The sequence below is a fragment of the Canis lupus genome, chromosome 6, assembly GCF_011100685.1.
Source record: "Canis lupus familiaris isolate Mischka breed German Shepherd chromosome 6, alternate assembly UU_Cfam_GSD_1.0, whole genome shotgun sequence".
Classification (NCBI taxonomy): domain Eukaryota; kingdom Metazoa; phylum Chordata; class Mammalia; order Carnivora; family Canidae; genus Canis; species Canis lupus.
Window position 1 is genome coordinate 60,461,972 of NC_049227.1, and position 16,986 is coordinate 60,478,957.

At 35.2% G+C, this 16,986-nt stretch overlaps 1 long non-coding RNA gene across 1 annotated transcript in view; it reads left to right on the forward strand.

Annotated features, from left to right (window-relative positions):
- The first annotated feature begins 5,094 nt into the window (after positions 1-5,094).
- Positions 5,095-16,986, forward strand: part of LOC102152020 — a 190,942-nt gene continuing 179,050 nt past the window's right edge. The window contains exon 1 of the long non-coding RNA XR_005361299.1: positions 5,095-5,286. This is a non-coding gene — a long non-coding RNA (uncharacterized LOC102152020). The remainder of the gene's footprint in view (positions 5,287-16,986) is intronic.

Consider the following 16,986-nt stretch of genomic DNA (forward strand, 5'->3'; position numbering starts at 1 on the left):
TATAAGAGGAAAATCAGACAATGAAGGAGATTGGGAATCATAGCATTGCTTAAGTTCCTAGTTGCATATTTTTGAAGCCTGCCTCTACTGAACCTCTACTGAACTCCTGCAATTTGGTCACTTAACTATTCCTTAGAGTTCTTAGTTTGAACTTGGTTTCTGTTGCTTGCACTCAGAAGAGTTCAGAATGAATGAGAAAATATTCTCCTTTCATCACTGAGACAATCTGCCTCTTTAATAATTGCATATGTCATTCTATCCTGTTCATATTTACAATCTACTGAAAAAAAAAAACCAGGGAAGTCACAGTGACATTACAAGTTTCCCAGGTAGAAGTGATTTCTGAGTCAAAGAAGAAAGAGAACTTAGAGCAGACAGTGAAGAGCTATGGGGCTGGATGGTGTACAGGGGGACTAAAGAAAAGCAGGATACAGAGACAGGTTACCTTTTTCAGAGAGTGTTCTGCTCTCAAATATATACTTCTGTCTCTTTGGAATGTAATGTGTTCACTTAAATTTTTTTGTTATATATATCAGATCTATACATATGTCAATAAATAATACAAATATGTAAGTCTCCCATCAGTTCTTTCCCTTCTTAGTAAGTCTCAATCCCAAGGGTCAATCTCTTTAAACTGTTTACCTTTTCTTCTGAAGTGTCCTTTCAAAGACTAGATAATGTATTTTCTGCTTTTCAGGAGCCATATATTTTTGGCAATATCTATTAGCTCTTAGAAACAAAAGATGAGGATTTGGCTCATTTGCATCACCTCTCCTTCCCCAAATAGATGATATTTATAAAACATTTAGTTCTTGCTTTGTCTTTGCTACTTTAAATAATTTTCTTAAGCATTATTTCTTGCTTCACCAATTTCCTCCATTATCTCTTGACTCCAACATTTTAAGGAAATTTTTATTACACCTACTGATTTGTTTTCCTTTCTTCCCTCCTTCACATACCATTTTCTGTCAGCTTCCCTTGTATTTTTGCATTATTAAGACAGGTAACCATTGCTCTATCTTATAATCACAACCAAGTATTCCATCCTTTGTGGAAAAGCAATGAAGAGTATTTGTGTGTTTATGGCTACTGTTTAATATTGGTCCATCTAGGGTGTTAAATTTCCTTCTCTAAAGTAACAAGTAGATATAAGAAGAACTACCTGGGACATAAGAGGAAAACTTTTCCTTGCAATAATTATAAATGAACTATTTTTTTTCTTGAATGCCATTAATTGCTTTAATTCTTTTTTTTTTTAATTTTTATTTATTTATGATAGTCACACAGAAAGAGAGAGAGAGAGGCAGAGACACAGGCAGAGGGAGAAGCAGGCTCCATGCACCGGGAGCCCGACGTGGGATTCGATCCCGGGTCTCCAGGATCGTGCCCTGGGCCAAAGGCAGGCAGGCGCTAAACCGCTGCGCCACCCAGGGATCCCAATTGCTTTAATTCTTGCCTTACTTTGTTTCATATTTGGAAGATTACTAGTTGTACATATCCTAAATTTTAACTTACCTTCTTTTTTTAACAATTTAATTTGCTTTTCTTTCTCCACTTAAATTATACTTTCTCTTTTATCAAACTTTTTCTTTCTTTAGGATACTTTGTAGAATCATCTGTCCTCCTAATTGAAGATGGATGTGTTAATGTGCAGCCAACATCCTAAGACTTCTTTTGACTGCTCTCCTTGGTTGAGTCTATGGTTTCTGGATCCACCTTCTTTATATATTCCTTTATTTTTTCAGAGACATATTCTTAAGTAAACTTTTTGAAAAAAAAAAAAGTGTATGTGAGAGGTAAAATTTCTGGATGCTTGTATCAGGAAGAGTTTTTTCTTTCAAGCTTAAAAATAAGCTAGTTGAATATAGAATTCAAAGTTGAAAAGATTTTTCCCTAGAATTTGTTTTTTTGTACTCATTCAGTGGACCTTTTCAATCTAAGGAGTTTCTTTCTTGAATGCTAGAAAATTCTCATATCTTTGATAATTGTATTTTCCCCCATTTTTCTCCATTGTTTTTTGTGGGACTATATTAGTTAACTACTTTAATCACAGATTTGTTTTCTGTCCCTCTTACCTTTTATCTAATATTCTTTTTCTTTTTGCATTTATTGTCTACTTTCTCAGAGACTGTTTTCAGTCTTGGAAATTTTAATCTCGTTGGTACCTTGGCTGGAGTTCAGTGTTGGGGACTGAGGAGGAGAATTGTGATGACTACAGATGTCCTTTGTGTAGATGGTCAACTAATACTCCAATTTCAGCTCCCTTCTTACTTCCCACTCTGCCATGCCTTCTGACTCTGAGTCCAGGATTCAGTAAGTATTCTGTTAGAAAAATTGGCTTTTACCTTTACAGAAGTTTCCTTTTATAACTTTTAAAGCTGAGGCTTTCTCTGTTTGCTTTGTCCGTCTTCTCCTTTATTCTAGAAGTTAGTGAAAGTATGTCACTAATGGATACCCACTTATCCTTAAGTCTCTTTTCCATTACATATTTATTCTCTTTATGTACTTTTTAATGCCTTAATACAGTGGAATCTCAGGAGGGATGGGAAGGAAATTCAATGGCCTAATCTGCCATCTTGAACCCCAATTCAACAATTGCATTGTTATATAAGTGATTATAAACTAAAAGGAAGCCATACAAATGACCTAAAAGAAGTTCATAGTAATTTACATTAATAGCAAGGAAAGCCCTTTGTATTTAAGTTTGTTTACCAAAACACTTTTAGTCCATGGTTTTAACAAGAATGTCTATTTAATTTTTATTTAAACAAATAATTTATATTCCATAAAAGCATAAGAATGCCATATATTAGAATTTCATATCAATCAGATCAAAATATCAGATATATTTTAAGATATTAATTTTTATTGGATCTTGTTCTGAACTCAGGATATAAAATGAAGTATATGCCATTTGACTCTCAAGGTACTTATTGATTTACTTGTGAACACATCTGTAATAACAAAGATAAACTTACTTAATAAATGTTTATAGCACATACAAAAAGTATATACATATTTCCTTGTTATTAAAGATTTCAAATCAGTGGAGTGGACAGGCTCAACATAGTATTTGTAAAATATGGTATTTGTATAACTGCTATGTAAATTCCTATTGAAATGTAAGCTAATATTGTAAGGAAGAGCAATAGGGTGAGCAAAAGCATAATCATAGGAAAGCACAAATTGTTCTAGGCCAGTTTGGCTAGGGTGAGTACTGGCTTAGGTAAAAGCTGGGCTTGGAAAGTTATCCTCACTTGCTTGATGGTCCAAATGAGGCGGTGGTTGCCAGAGGCCAGGGTGGAGATGCTGGGAACAATTAAAATACCTCTCTAGTATTTTCCTAAAACATCAGTTCTTTTTTAAGGAACAGAAATGTCAGCTGTCAAGTTATATTAAAAAATGTTTGCTGGATTTTGAACTGGACCTGTATCTTTGGTGCCAAAGACATCAGTTTCTTAAATTTAACTCCAGAATTAGAAGAAGCCAAATAAGTTTCCCTGTAAACTGGTGGGAGTTTGTGAATCTGAGGCTTTATGTTAATTCTAGTTGGTTATTGTCTTAGTTTCACTTACTATAACACAAATATCATATATTGGGTGGCTTAAACAACAAACATTTATTTTTTCACAGTTCTGAAGGCTGGGAAGTCCAAGGTCAGTGTGTTTACAGATTCATTGTCTGCTGAGAGCTTATTTTTTGGTTCATAAACAGCTGTTTTCTTGCTGTGTCCTCACCTGATGGAGGAGCTGAGGGAGCTTTCTGTGTCTCTTTTGTAAGGGAATTAATCCCATTCATGATGGCTCTGCCCTTATGAGCTAATCATCTCCCAAAGGTCCTACCTCCAAGTATCATCACAGAGGGTTAGGTTTCATCATATGACTTTTGGAAGGACTCAATCATTCAGTCTATAGTTGCTGTTTATTGGTTAAGTAACTTAAATTCAATTTTGGTTTCCACTTCTCTAAAATTGGCTAGCACTGCTGATCTGCTCACAAAGACATTCTGATATTTGTATAGTTTGATGGAGGAAAATGTCCAGGTGACTAGATTAGGTGTTGAGATCAAAATGTAAGGGATTCTGACTACTATCCCTGTGGGTTTACAAAATACTTTTACCTTTCATGTTTTGTGCATAAAGTATTTTCAGATTCAGAGAAAAAGGAATATAATCTTTATATCTTCATGTAGGTAGAATTCAGAAATCTAAGTCTTAAGCTTTCTTCAGCAGCACAAAGGTTATAAGTTTACTTAAATAAATATCAGACCATCGTACCACCCACTTGGGGGTGTGTATTAATTTTATATCTTTTCCCCCTGCCTACAAAGGTAATATTCATTGAAATGTGAATGCTCTTATAGTGTTCCAACTGATTAAGTGAAGATTTCCCTGAGGCCTGGTTCTTTGAAAATCGGGCATCTATTGCTCTTTTGGTGGGAATGAGTAGGAAAGATCCTTGCAGATCCATATTCACTCCATTTTTAAGTCCACTAATTAAATTTAATTCCTTAAATTTCTCAGTCTCCAAACTTCTCTTTTGGTGGGAATGAGTAGGAAAGATCCTTGCAGATCCATATTCACTCCATTTTTAAGTCCACTAATTAAATTTAATTCCTTAAATTTCTCAGTCTCCAAACTTCTCTGCATTTTGCAAACTAGTGAACTAACTCTTCCCCCTTATAGTTGTCATGGCAATGAGGAATCTCAAGAGGGCAAATTTAGATGATTTGAAGAAGGCTTGACATTTTTGGATTCGTATACTCTTTCCTTTCCATTTGACTTCAGGAGTAGGCTTTATTACAGGTATTGAGTGGTATTTTGATGGTTAAGTTTTCTCACCTACTTCTAATCTGCTCCAATGGCATATGGGCCATGATGTGATGGTGATATCCTAAAGGGAAGTAACATACAGTTTTTATTAATAACTATCACGTTCATGACACTGAAGTGCAAGACTTCTCTGCTAAATGAAACTGTAGCAGGAGTCTTTGACCTAAAAACCTAAACAGGGATTCCCACTCTATTGAATCTAGAACATTAAGAATGGAGATCAGAATCCTATTGTTTCAGATTGTGTTCCGCAGGAAGCAGACTCTGTGCTAAAGTTTAGTGTACAGGATTTTTATTAATGAGTGCCTATGGATCCATACTTGTTGAAGGAAGGCAATAAAGCAGATGTGGTGTGGACTAAGGAAGAAGTTAATCTCTGATGCAGGCCCAGCAACAAACTAGTTTGACTCTTTGGGAGTTCTAGTGCTAGAATGGACCTTTGGAGTCTTCCTGAGGTAGGCCAAGATGGCCAGGCTTTTACAGTCCTCTATCAATCAGTTATTGGGTATAGGTTGCCCTGGGAAGAGGAGTGACTTTGGGAAGAGTAAGAATGACTATGACTAAGACTAATGCAGTTCCCAGAAGAGCTGACAGTGATCCCAGCAGTTGGTGTAACAAATCCTTCCTCGAAGGAGGATCTGGGTTGGTATCACAGTGTCTACCACACCAACCAAACATTCTTAGTGGCAGTCCGCATGGACAGAGCTGCTGTCTGCCTCTTAAATACTGCTGAACTTACAACCTGGAAGTTACATGCAGAGACATCCTGCCTAGTGCAGAAAGAGAAAAAAAGAAGAGGTGGAGCCTGGCTCTATCTTTAAATCACCACAACTGTGACCTCTAGTAAAATCTATATCCCACTTTTGAGCAATGTGATTAGCCACTCTTGCATCCTAGGGAGGAGCTTTTAGGGAGTAAACAGATTAGACAGAAGTGTTTAACCTCTTGTGCCTTCTCCTAAGAACTGGGGCAACATAAGGACTAGAGACAAGAAGGCACCCTATGTAAGAGTCTTGTCTGCCCAATCCCTATTAGATTGTGACTTTATATATTCTTGATTTGCATGGCATTATTAAAACTGAACATCAATTATTGAAATTTAAAATGCAGTTTATACACAGTGTATAGGCTTCCCTAAATATGACATTTCAGAGAATAAATGTCTTAATGAATGGCATCCAACTTCAGTTAATTTAAGTGGAGATTACTATGGACTTCTTGGCTGAGGCTTACTATAGGATTTTTTTGTGATTTTCTTTCTTCTTTGTTGTTGTCACTGTCTTTTATTTGTTTAACTTTTATACCTTCTAGTTAGTGAATACCCCAACTCTGGTGCTATAAAAAATATGACATCTCAGTTTTTAGGTAATGAATGTAAGCAGTAAAAAATAGAGGCCAAGACCTTCTTTTTGAAGTTAGCAGTTGTCCTTTGTAGCAGGGATTATTAAGTTTCCATTTAAGTAGACTGCAATAATGGAAAAAGATATTGAAAGAATTTTAAAGCTGTCTTTATATGCATCCGGCCAAATATAGCCTTCAAATAGTACCCCCTGGGATGTTGGCTTCACTGTCTTCAGGCAGAATCTGGCCTATTGAGTGTCCTTAAGAGTTATTGTGCAAAAAAAAGATGAGGCTTTTTCCTTTTTTTTTTTTTTTTTTCAAATGTGCTAGAGCTCTGATATTTGTCTGCATTGGTATCAGTAACCATGAAGTACTTAAAAGCTTTAATTCTTAGCAGTTATGAATGATATAATGAAATATCATTATAATATATATATGTACATACACACATATATAATATATATAATTTAAATACATAATCTATAAATGCCTGCACATATCATTTTTATAATTGTTTGAGAGCTATGACTTGGTCAGGTTGTCCTTTTCTGTTGTGATTCAGATGTTGACTCGTGAACAACGAGTTTGAGAATAACAAACTGGGCTTGTCATTAGTAGATTAGTTGCTGCTACAAAGCCTTGTGTTCAGGATGAGTTCTTTTTTACTTGCCTGAAAAATGTTTCTCTTGGAGAGCAATTACATCTGATTGACATGTTTTTATGTGCCTGCAGCCCTGGTGCATTTTTTTCTTTGGAACGCTAAACAGGTCTAGATCAAGGACTGTTATTTTATATTTTTGGTCTTGTTGTTGTTTTCTGCTATTAACTAAAATCAGGATACCAGAGAAAAACTTAGACACCTTGTAAAGTACATCTTAAAACAAATTATAAAATATGTATAAAGAGATGTGCATTTTGTTGTGGAGGGGTCACTAGACCATAGCTGAGATAGAATTGCTAAAAGTCAATTGAAAGACAAGAACATACATAGTTGGGTATGTTAATGTTAGAAGCAATTTGTATTTTTTTTGTATAAATGTGGTTGATACCTTATTCCTTTTAAATATATCTCAGTATAAGGAGAAAAATGAAGGGGCTGAAGACTTACATTCTTGTTTCAGATTTGTAGCTTTATTGTGTGTGATTTTGAACAAGGCATTTAACTTTTATGGAATTTCTTTTTGAATATGTAAAAAAAAAAAACCCCACAAAATGAGGAGCCAGATAATTTCTACGGATTCTTCAGTTCTAACACTATGACTATATGAAATGTTAGTCATTTCCCTGACATGACCTTGTAACACAGAGAAGTAGAGAAACACATGTGGATGGAACTTTATAAATACCTCCAAGTCAACAACTTAAATACAATTCAGGCAAACAGTAGGAGCTACTGCTCCAACTACACTTATCTTTTCTCCTCCTTTAAACTATAAGGTTCTTGGGGACAGGGACAATGTCTTATGTATGTTCTTACTGATGGCACTTCATCTTCCTATCATATTGACCCTCAAAAGCATTTTATAGATGAATGATTGAATATCTATTATGAATGGTTATTGCTCCCAACAGTCCTATTTTTGAATGATTATATTTAAGGACAATTTATTGCATTTAGTCAGTATCCCAGAATCAATAACTTGGATTTTTTTTTGTGGCTCTGGATGATTCTGATATTCAGTATGAAATGTCTCAGGCATATCAGTTTTAATATTTTAATTGTGATCTGTAAATTAAAAGACTTTAGCCTGAAGGAGGAGTTTCTCACTGTTTGGTTAGGTCCTCTCACTTCTCTCTGATCATCTTCTATATTTCATATTGTGGATTATAAATAGGATGCCAGATGATTTAAAAGTCAAACATTGAAAACACTGCACATGGCTTACTCTGAAATGCAAAGTGTTCATGTTCTATGCCATATGATAAAATATAATACATATTCTAATAGTGAAAAACCTCTCTACACATACTAAGTGCAATTCACTGTTCAAAGCACTAGAAGGTACATGTTCTGTATATTCTTACCTTCAGAGAACTTTCAGTCTGCAGATAAAGATAGACACAGAGAGCATGAAAAGTTACACAGAATGCTCCCTACAAAGCACTCTGGGAGTTCATAGTTACAACAGTATTGAATGTAGTTTTATTTTGTATTTTTTTAAATTTTTATTTATTTATGATAGTCACAGAGAGAGAGAGAGAGAGGTAGAGACATAGGCAGAGGGAGAAGCAGGCTCCATGCACCGGGAGCCCGACGTGGGATTCAATCCCGGGTCTCCAGGATCGCGCCCTGGGCCAAAGGCAGGCACTAAACCTCTGCGCCACCCAGGGTTCCCTGAATGTAGTTTTAGCTTCTGCACTCACATTTTTATCTTGCCAATGAACTTTTTTTTTTCTTTAAGATTTTATTTATTTATTCACGAGAGACACACACACAGAGAGAGAGAGAGAGAGAGAGAGAGAGGCACAGACATAGGCAGATGTAGAAGCAGGCTCCATGCAGGGAGCCCAACGTGGAACTTGATCCCAGGTCTCCAGGATCACACCCCGGCCTGAAGGGCGGCGCTAAACCGCTGAGCCACCCAGGCTGTCCTGAACATTTTTTTAAAACCAAAACTGTAGACCTTAGCCGTGGTGACCCTAGACAATCCTGTTATAGAAATCTTTTGTAGCTTCAGAGGAAATTATCTTGCAATTGCTTTAAGGGGACATAACTGATATACTTGTGTATGCGACATAGTTACTGCACGGAACTCCAGATGTCAAAATGAGTTTGTGTTGTGTTTCTATGTTAATATGTCTCTGCAGGGTTAATTTAAGAATACTGACTCCTTTCTCTGTTGCTCAAGTTAACTGTAAGAGTGATTAGCAGATATCTAGATTGATTAATGTTTCAGTGTTTTTGTCACTTTTTAAAGAAAGCAGAATGTAGCAATGTGGCAGAGTCCTGGAAAATTGTGATGAATAGTTTTGACTTCTAAATATAAAAAGTTTACCCTAGTTTGAGTTTTCCACAGAAAGTTTAAGATTTCATAGTCATGGTGGTCTTTTATAATGGGATAGCTGCCCTACATTGTCAAATATGTTGCATATATTTAATGTGTACTATATACACAAACTATTTACAAACCCTGAAATAGTAGGGAGTAAAAGATATGAACTACTGGAGGAGCTGGTTTTATGGGGAGACACATTTATTCTCTCCAGGAACTCAGTCTGGTGGGGGAAGTAAACAATTTCCAAGAACTCTAATGATTATAAATATGAACATGCTAATGGTTGTAACAGGAGCAAAGTACTGTGGGAAAGCAGAGTGTAAGTCCCATGAAGGCAGCAATGATTTTATTTTGTTTGCTGCTATAGTGTGCACTGTCTGGTACAAAGCAGGTACTCAATAGATGGGTTGATTTTATGGTTAATTCTGCCTTGGGTTTTACAGTGAAGTCACATTTGAACAAAGCTTTAAAGAGTAAATAAGATTTCTTTTTTTAAATGAGGAATAGATGATATTCTAAGAAAAAAGCCAGCAAGAACAAAAGAATGTGAGTATTTGGGTAATTGCATGTAATCCAGGGTAGCTAGTATAGGGATGTTCATGACAGGGCATGGGGACAGGCCCTGTGAGATGTTGGTGAGCCATTGGGTATTAGAAAGGGATAGCAACTAGACACTACCTTTACTGCTTCTTGCTTGTTGGAAATTTCTTACATCATGAAGAGTCCCTGTATAGACAAGAGCCATATGACCAACTCACAAACAAGGTGAGCAGTTGATCCTCAACATATTTTTCATGTATTTTAACTCATAGTATTCCCCAAATAACTAGTTGTCTGCTCCTGCCAGTTAGGATGGTAGACTGGTGGAATACATGGCATTGTGCTTGTTTTGTTTTGTCAGCACATTGTTGAACAAATTGGCCACCATTAAAAAAAGATGTGAATTTTTGGTTTCACCTGAAAAGAGCAGAAGATCTGGTAATACGGGACCCACATTCTAGCATGAGGGCATTCTCCTGGAATGTTCTCTGCCCCACCCCCACCCCCCCAAACTGGGGCTTCCATCTCCCACTGGCTGTACATGTAAGTCTTTATTCATGTGTACCCCTTTGCTTGTCTCCGTTGCTCACCTGAGCCCTTTCAGCTTTTGAGTTTAGCCTCAGCAGCATGGCTCCTATCTACTTTAGGGGATGCATATCAATTTATATGAACTTTGTAAAAAAATAGGTACATCATCTCTTTGTTTTCATTTTTTTTGAGTATTGTTGACATACAGGGTTACATCAGTTTCAGGTGTACAGCCTAGTGATTTGACAAATCTAGACATTATGCTTTGTTCATCACAAGTGTGGCTACTATCTGTCCCGTTATATTGCTATTACAGTATCATTGACTGTATTCCTTATGCTCTGCTTTTTATTCCCATGACTTCATTATTCCAAAACTGGAGGCCTGTGTCTCTCTCTCTCTTTTACCCAAGCACTCCCCAAACGCTTTTCTCCTCTGCCAACCATCAATTTGTTTTCTGTATTTATTATTCTGATTCTGTTTTCTATTTATTTATTCATTTTTTAAACATTCCATTTATGAATGGAGACGTGGTATTTGTCTTTCTCAGTCTGACTTATTCCACTTTCATAATACCTTCTTGTTCCATCCATGTTATCTCAAATGGCATGATCTCATCCTCTTTTATGTCCCCTTTTATAATATTTCATTGTGTATATGTACCACATTTTCCTATCTGTGTGTTTTTTCCTATGTTTTTCTATTCGTCTGTTGATGGACACTTAGGTTGCTTTCATATCTTGGCTATTGTAAATAATGATGCAATAAACATAGGGATGCATATATCTTTCTGAGTTAGTGTTTTCATCTTCTCTGGATAGATGCCTGATAGTGGACTTATTGGATCGTATGGTGTTTTTAGTTCTAATTTTTTGAAGAACCTCCATACTATTTCCCACAGTGACTGTACTAATTTACACTTCCACCAACAGTGTACAAGGGTTTATTTTTCTCCACATCCTGATCAACACTTGTTGTTTCTCGTCTTCTTGATTTTAGCCATTCTGACAGGTGTGAGAGAATATCTCATTATTGTTTTGATTTGCATTTTCCTGATGATTAGTGATGTTGAGCATCTTTTCATACCTTTGTTTGGCATCTGTGTGTCTTCTTCAGAAAAACGTCTATTTATGTCCTCTGTTCATTTTTTACTGGATTTTTTTTTTGGTGTTGAGTTATAGGATTTTTTTAAAAACATATTTTGGATATTAACTCCTAGTAGATATATTATTTGCAAATATTTTCTCCCATTCAATAAGCTATCTTTTTGTTTCATTGATTATTTCCTTTGCCATGCAAAAACTTTTTATTTTAATGTGGTCCCAGTAATTTATTTTTGCTTTTCTTTTCCTTGCCTTTGGAGATGTATCTAGAAAAATATTGCATTGGCTGATGTCAGAGAAATTACTGCTTGTGTTCTCTTCTAGGATTTTTATGGTTTCTGGACTCACATTTAAGTCTTAATCCATTTCTGTGTATGTTGTGAGAAAGTAGTCTAGTTTTATTCTATGTGCATGTCCAGTTTTTCCAGCACTGTTTATTGAAAAAAAAAACTGTCTTTTTTCCATTGTATATTCTTGCCTCCTTTGTCATAGATTAATTGACCATCATATAAATGTAGGTTTATTTCTGGAGTCTCTGTCCTATTCTATTGATCTATGTGTCTATTTTTGTGCTAGTTGTATGGAACTGTTTTGATTACTACAGCTTTGTAATATATCTTGAAATCTAGAGTTGTGATACCTCATCTTTGTTTTTTCTCAGGATGGCTTTGGTTATTTGAAGTCCTCTGTGGTTCCATACAAATTTTAGTATTATTTGTTCTAGTTTTGTGAAAAATGCTATTGGTATTTTGATTTGGATTACATTGAACCTGTAGATTGCTTTGGTTAATACGAACATTTTAATAATATGAATTCTCTCAATCTATGAGCATGGAATATCTTTTCATTTGTTTGTGCCATCTTTAATTTCATTCATCAGTGTTTCATAGATTTTAGAATATAGGTCTTTCCTTTCTTTGGTTATGTTTATTCTTAGGTATTTTATTCTTGTTGGTGCAGTTGTAAATGTCATTCTTTTTAAAAAATTTTCTGTGAATTTGTTGTAGGTGTATCAAAATGCTATCAATTTCTGGGTATTAATTTTGTATTCTGTTACTTTATTGAATTAGTTTATTACTAGTAAGTTTTTGGTGGAATCTTAAGATTTTCTATGTATATGATCATGTCTGTGAATAGTGACTTTAACTTCTTCCTTATCTATATAGATGCCACATTTCTTTTTTTTGTCTGATTGCTGTGGCTAGGAGTTCTAGTATTGTGTTGAATAAAAGTGGCAAGAGTGGGCATCCTTGTCTTGTTCCGGACCTTAGAGGGAAAGTTCTCAGTTTTTTTACCATTGATGATGATGTTAGCTGTGGGTTGTTCATATATGGCTTTAATTATGTTGAGGCATGTTCCCTCTAACTCCATTTTGTTGAGTCTTTATAATGCATGTTGAATCTTGTCAATGCTTTTTCTGTACCTATTGAGATGATTGTATGATTTTTATCTTTCATTTTGTTGATGTGGTGTATGATGTTGATTGATTTGTGAATATTGAACCATCCTTGTATTACAGGAATAAATCCCATCTGATCGTAGTGAATGATTTTAGTGTATTGTTGTATGTGGTTTGCTAAGATTTTGTTGAGGATTTTTGCATATAAGTTTATCAAGGATGTTGGTCTGTAATTCACTTTTTTTTGTGGTGTCTTTGGTTTATGTGTCAGGGTGATGTTAGCCTCATAGAATGTATTTGGAAGCTTTCTTTCCTGTTGTATTATTTGAAGTAGTTTGAAGAGAATAGTTATTAACTTTTTTAAGTGTCTGGTGGAATTCACTTATGAATTCAACTGGTCTGGTAGTCTGGTAGATTTTTGATTCCTGATTAAATTTTGTTGCATGTAATGGGTCTATTTGGATTTTCTATTTATTCCTATTTCAGTCTTGGAAGATTATATGTTTTCAGGAATTTATCCATTTCTTCTAGGTTGTCCAGTTTGTTGGACATAATAATTCTCTCATAGCTTTTTTCATAGCATTCTATTTTTTCATATTTTTGTGGTATCAGTTGTTACTCCTTTTTTGTTTTGATTTTATTTATTTGTGTCCTTTTTCTTATTTCCCTTAATGAAACTGGCTAACGGTTCGTCAATTTTATCTTTTCAAAGAACCAGCTCTTGCTTTCACCGTTTTTTTTTTTTTTTTTTTTAAGTTTCTATGCCATTTGTTTCTGCTCTGATCTTTATTATTTCCTTTCTTGTTTGGTTTCTTCTTCTTTTAGGCATAAGGTTAGATTGTTTATTTAATTTTTTTCTTGTTTCTTGAGGTAGGCCTGTATTGCTATGAACTTCCCTCCTAGAACTGCTTTCACTGTGTCCCAGAGATTTTGGTCCATTGTGTTTTCATTTTCATTTGTCTTCATTGTGTTTTTTGATTGGCTTCATTGACCCATTGGTTGCTTAGTATCATGTTCTCTGTCTCCAGGTGTATGTGTTTTATGTGTTTTTTCTAGTTTTTTTTTTTTTGTGTGTGTGTGTGTGTGTGTGTGATTTCTTTCTAGTTTCATACTGTTGTGGTTGGGAAAGACACATGGTATGATTTAAGTCTTCTTAAATTTATTGAAGCTTGTTTTTGTTTTATGGCCTAATATGTGATCTATCCTGGAGAATGTTCTAAGTGCACTGGAAAGAATGGATAGTCTATTGTTTTGGATGGACTACTCTGTATATATCTGTTATGTGTATTTGGTCCAACGTGTCATTCAAAGACATTGTTTCCTTATTAATTTTCTGTCTGGATTACTTATCCATTGATGTAAGTAGAGTGTTAAAGCCCCCTACTATTATTGTATCACTACCAATTTCTCTATGTCTATTAATATTTACTTTGTGTATTTGGGTGCTCCAGTGTTGAGTGTGTATATATTTACAAGTGTTATATCTCTTATTGGGTTGATCCCTTTATCTTTATGTTATTCCCTTCTTTGTCTCCTGTTACAGTCTTTGTTTTAAAGTCTATTTTGTCTAATATAAATACTGCTACATCAGCTTTTTTTCATTTCCGTTTGCATGTTGAATGTCTCCATCCCTTCTTTAGGTCTGAGGTGAGTCGCTTGTAGACAGCATATAGATGGGTCTTGTTTTTTATTCATTCTACCACTCCACCATTCTATTACCACTTTTGATTTGAGCATTCAGGCCATTTACATTCAAAATAATTATTAATAGGTGTGAACTTATTGCCATTTAAGAAATTTGTTTTCTGGTTGTTTTAATAGTTCTTTTTCCTTTCTTCTTCTCTTGCTTTCTTTGTGATTGATGAGTATGTACAGTGGTTTTTTTTCTTTTGCTTTCTTTCTCTTTATTTTTTGTGTATACGTCATAGGTTTTGGATTTGTAGTTACCATGAGGTTCATATATAATGTCATAAGTAAATAGCAGTCCATATTAATTTCATGGTCATTTAAGTTCAAACATTTAAGTTTAAAAAAAAAAACAGAAAATAAAAAGACTTTTATTTTTCTTTTTCCCCTTCTCTTTTTACTCCCTTCTCCATGTTTTATGCATATGTTGTCACATTTTACATCTTTTAATCCATATTTTGCTTGTGTCTAATTATGGCCATTTCTTTTCCATTTAAATAAGTCCCTTTAGCATTTCTTGTAAGACTGGTTTAATAGTGATAAGTTCCTTCATCTTTTGTTTCTCTGGGAAACTCTTTATCTCTTCTTCAAGAAATATGAATGACAACCTTGCTAAGTTCAAAAATTTTTTTTAAAGATTTTATTTATTTATTCATGAGAGACAGAGAGAGGCAGAGACATGGGCAGAGCAAGAAGCAGGCTCCCTGGGAGGGGCCCGATGCAGAACCCAATCCCAGGACCCTGGGATCACGAATCAAAGGCAGACGCTCAACCACTGAGCCATCCAGGCCCCTCTTTGCCAGGGAAAATTTTGTAGCTTTGTTCTTTACAGCACTTCAAATAGGTCATGCCACTTTTCTTCTGGTTTGCAAAGTTTCTGTGAAAAATCAGCTGTCAGTCTTATAGGTTTGCTCTTGTAGGTAACTTTGTTTCTCTCTTTCTTTCTGTTTTCAGGATTCTGTCTTTAACCTTTGACATTTTAATTATCATGTGCTAGTGGTGTGGACCTCTTTGGGTTAATCTTGTTTGGGACTCTGTGCTTCTTGGACTTGGATGTCTATTTCCCTCCTTAAATTAGGGAGGTTTTCAGTTCTTTATTTCTTCGTATAAGTTGAATGTGAATTTATTCATGTAAGTTTTCTACATCTTTCTCTGTCTTCTTCTGGGACCCCTATAATGGAAATGTTTGCTTGGTGTTGTCCAAGAGATCTCTTAATCTATCCTCATTTTCTTTTTAAAGATTTTATTTATTTATTCACGAGAGACACACAGAGAGAGAGGCAGAGACACAGGCAGAGGGAGAAGTAGGCTCCATGCAGGGAGCCCAATGCAGGACTCGATCCCAAGTCTCCAGGATCATGCCCTGGGCTGAAGGTGGCGCTAAACCACTGAGCCACCTGGGCTGCCCATCTATCCTCATATTTAAAATTCTTTTCTCTTTTTGCTATTCAGCTTGTGTGCTTTCCATTACTCTTTCTTCAAGATTGCTGATACGTTCTTCTGCAACTTCCAATCTACTGTTGATTCCTTCTAATGTATTTTTTTATTTCAATTATTATATTCTTCATCTCTGATTGGTTCTTTTTAATAATTTCTTTTTATTGAAGATATCACTAAGTTCTTCCATTCTTTTCTCCAGTTCTGTATCTTTCTGATCATTATTTTCAATTCTTTTTGAGACATATTGCTAATCTTTTTCATTTCATTCTTTGTGTTTTTTTCTTCTTTCTTTTGGAGCACATTCCTCTGTCTCCTCATTTTGTTTGACTTATTGTGTTTGTTTCTATGGATTAGGCAAAATGGCTATTTTAAAGTTGAAGGAGTGGTTCTGTGTATAGTTATCCCTATGTAGACTCTGTGTGCTTGGTAACTTTTCCTGACTGGCTGGAGCAGTGGTTATATATGTTAGTCACTCTTTTAAACCATGGCTTTTTACACAGAGAATTTATTTTAAAAATTTTATTTAAATTCAATTTGCCAAATAGTATAAAACCCAGTGCTCATCTCATTATGTGCCCTCCTTAATGCCTGTCACCCAGTTACCCTATCCTTCCACCCACCTCCCCTTCTGCAAACCTTTGTTTCCCAGAGTTAGGAGTCTCTCATGGTTTGTCTTCTACAGAGAGAATTTTTAAAAACCAATAATAATAAAAGAAAAAAACGAATAATAAAAGAAAAAAGAAAAAAGAGAAAGACAAAAGAAAAAAGAACAAGAGAGAAAAGAACAAAACCAAATTTTTGAAAAAATAGAAATCCAAAAGAAAATAGAAAACAAGACAAGACAAATTTTAAAAAGTAAAAATAAAATAAAACAAAACAGTAAAAGTTACCCCCTACCCCCCAACCACAGCTTGTTTTCTGTGCCCTCTACCACAGAGTGGCTGGTGTGGGCTTATGTACTCTAGGCTTGCTGAGATTGTAGGCCTTTTGTCACAATATGATCTGCCTGCCATGGTGTCTGAATCTTACTCCAGTCTAGGCTTCCAAGGTCAGATGGGAACATAAACTGTGTCATTCTCCAGTCCTCTGACCTGGAGAGCCTTCCCACAACTCCTCTGCCAA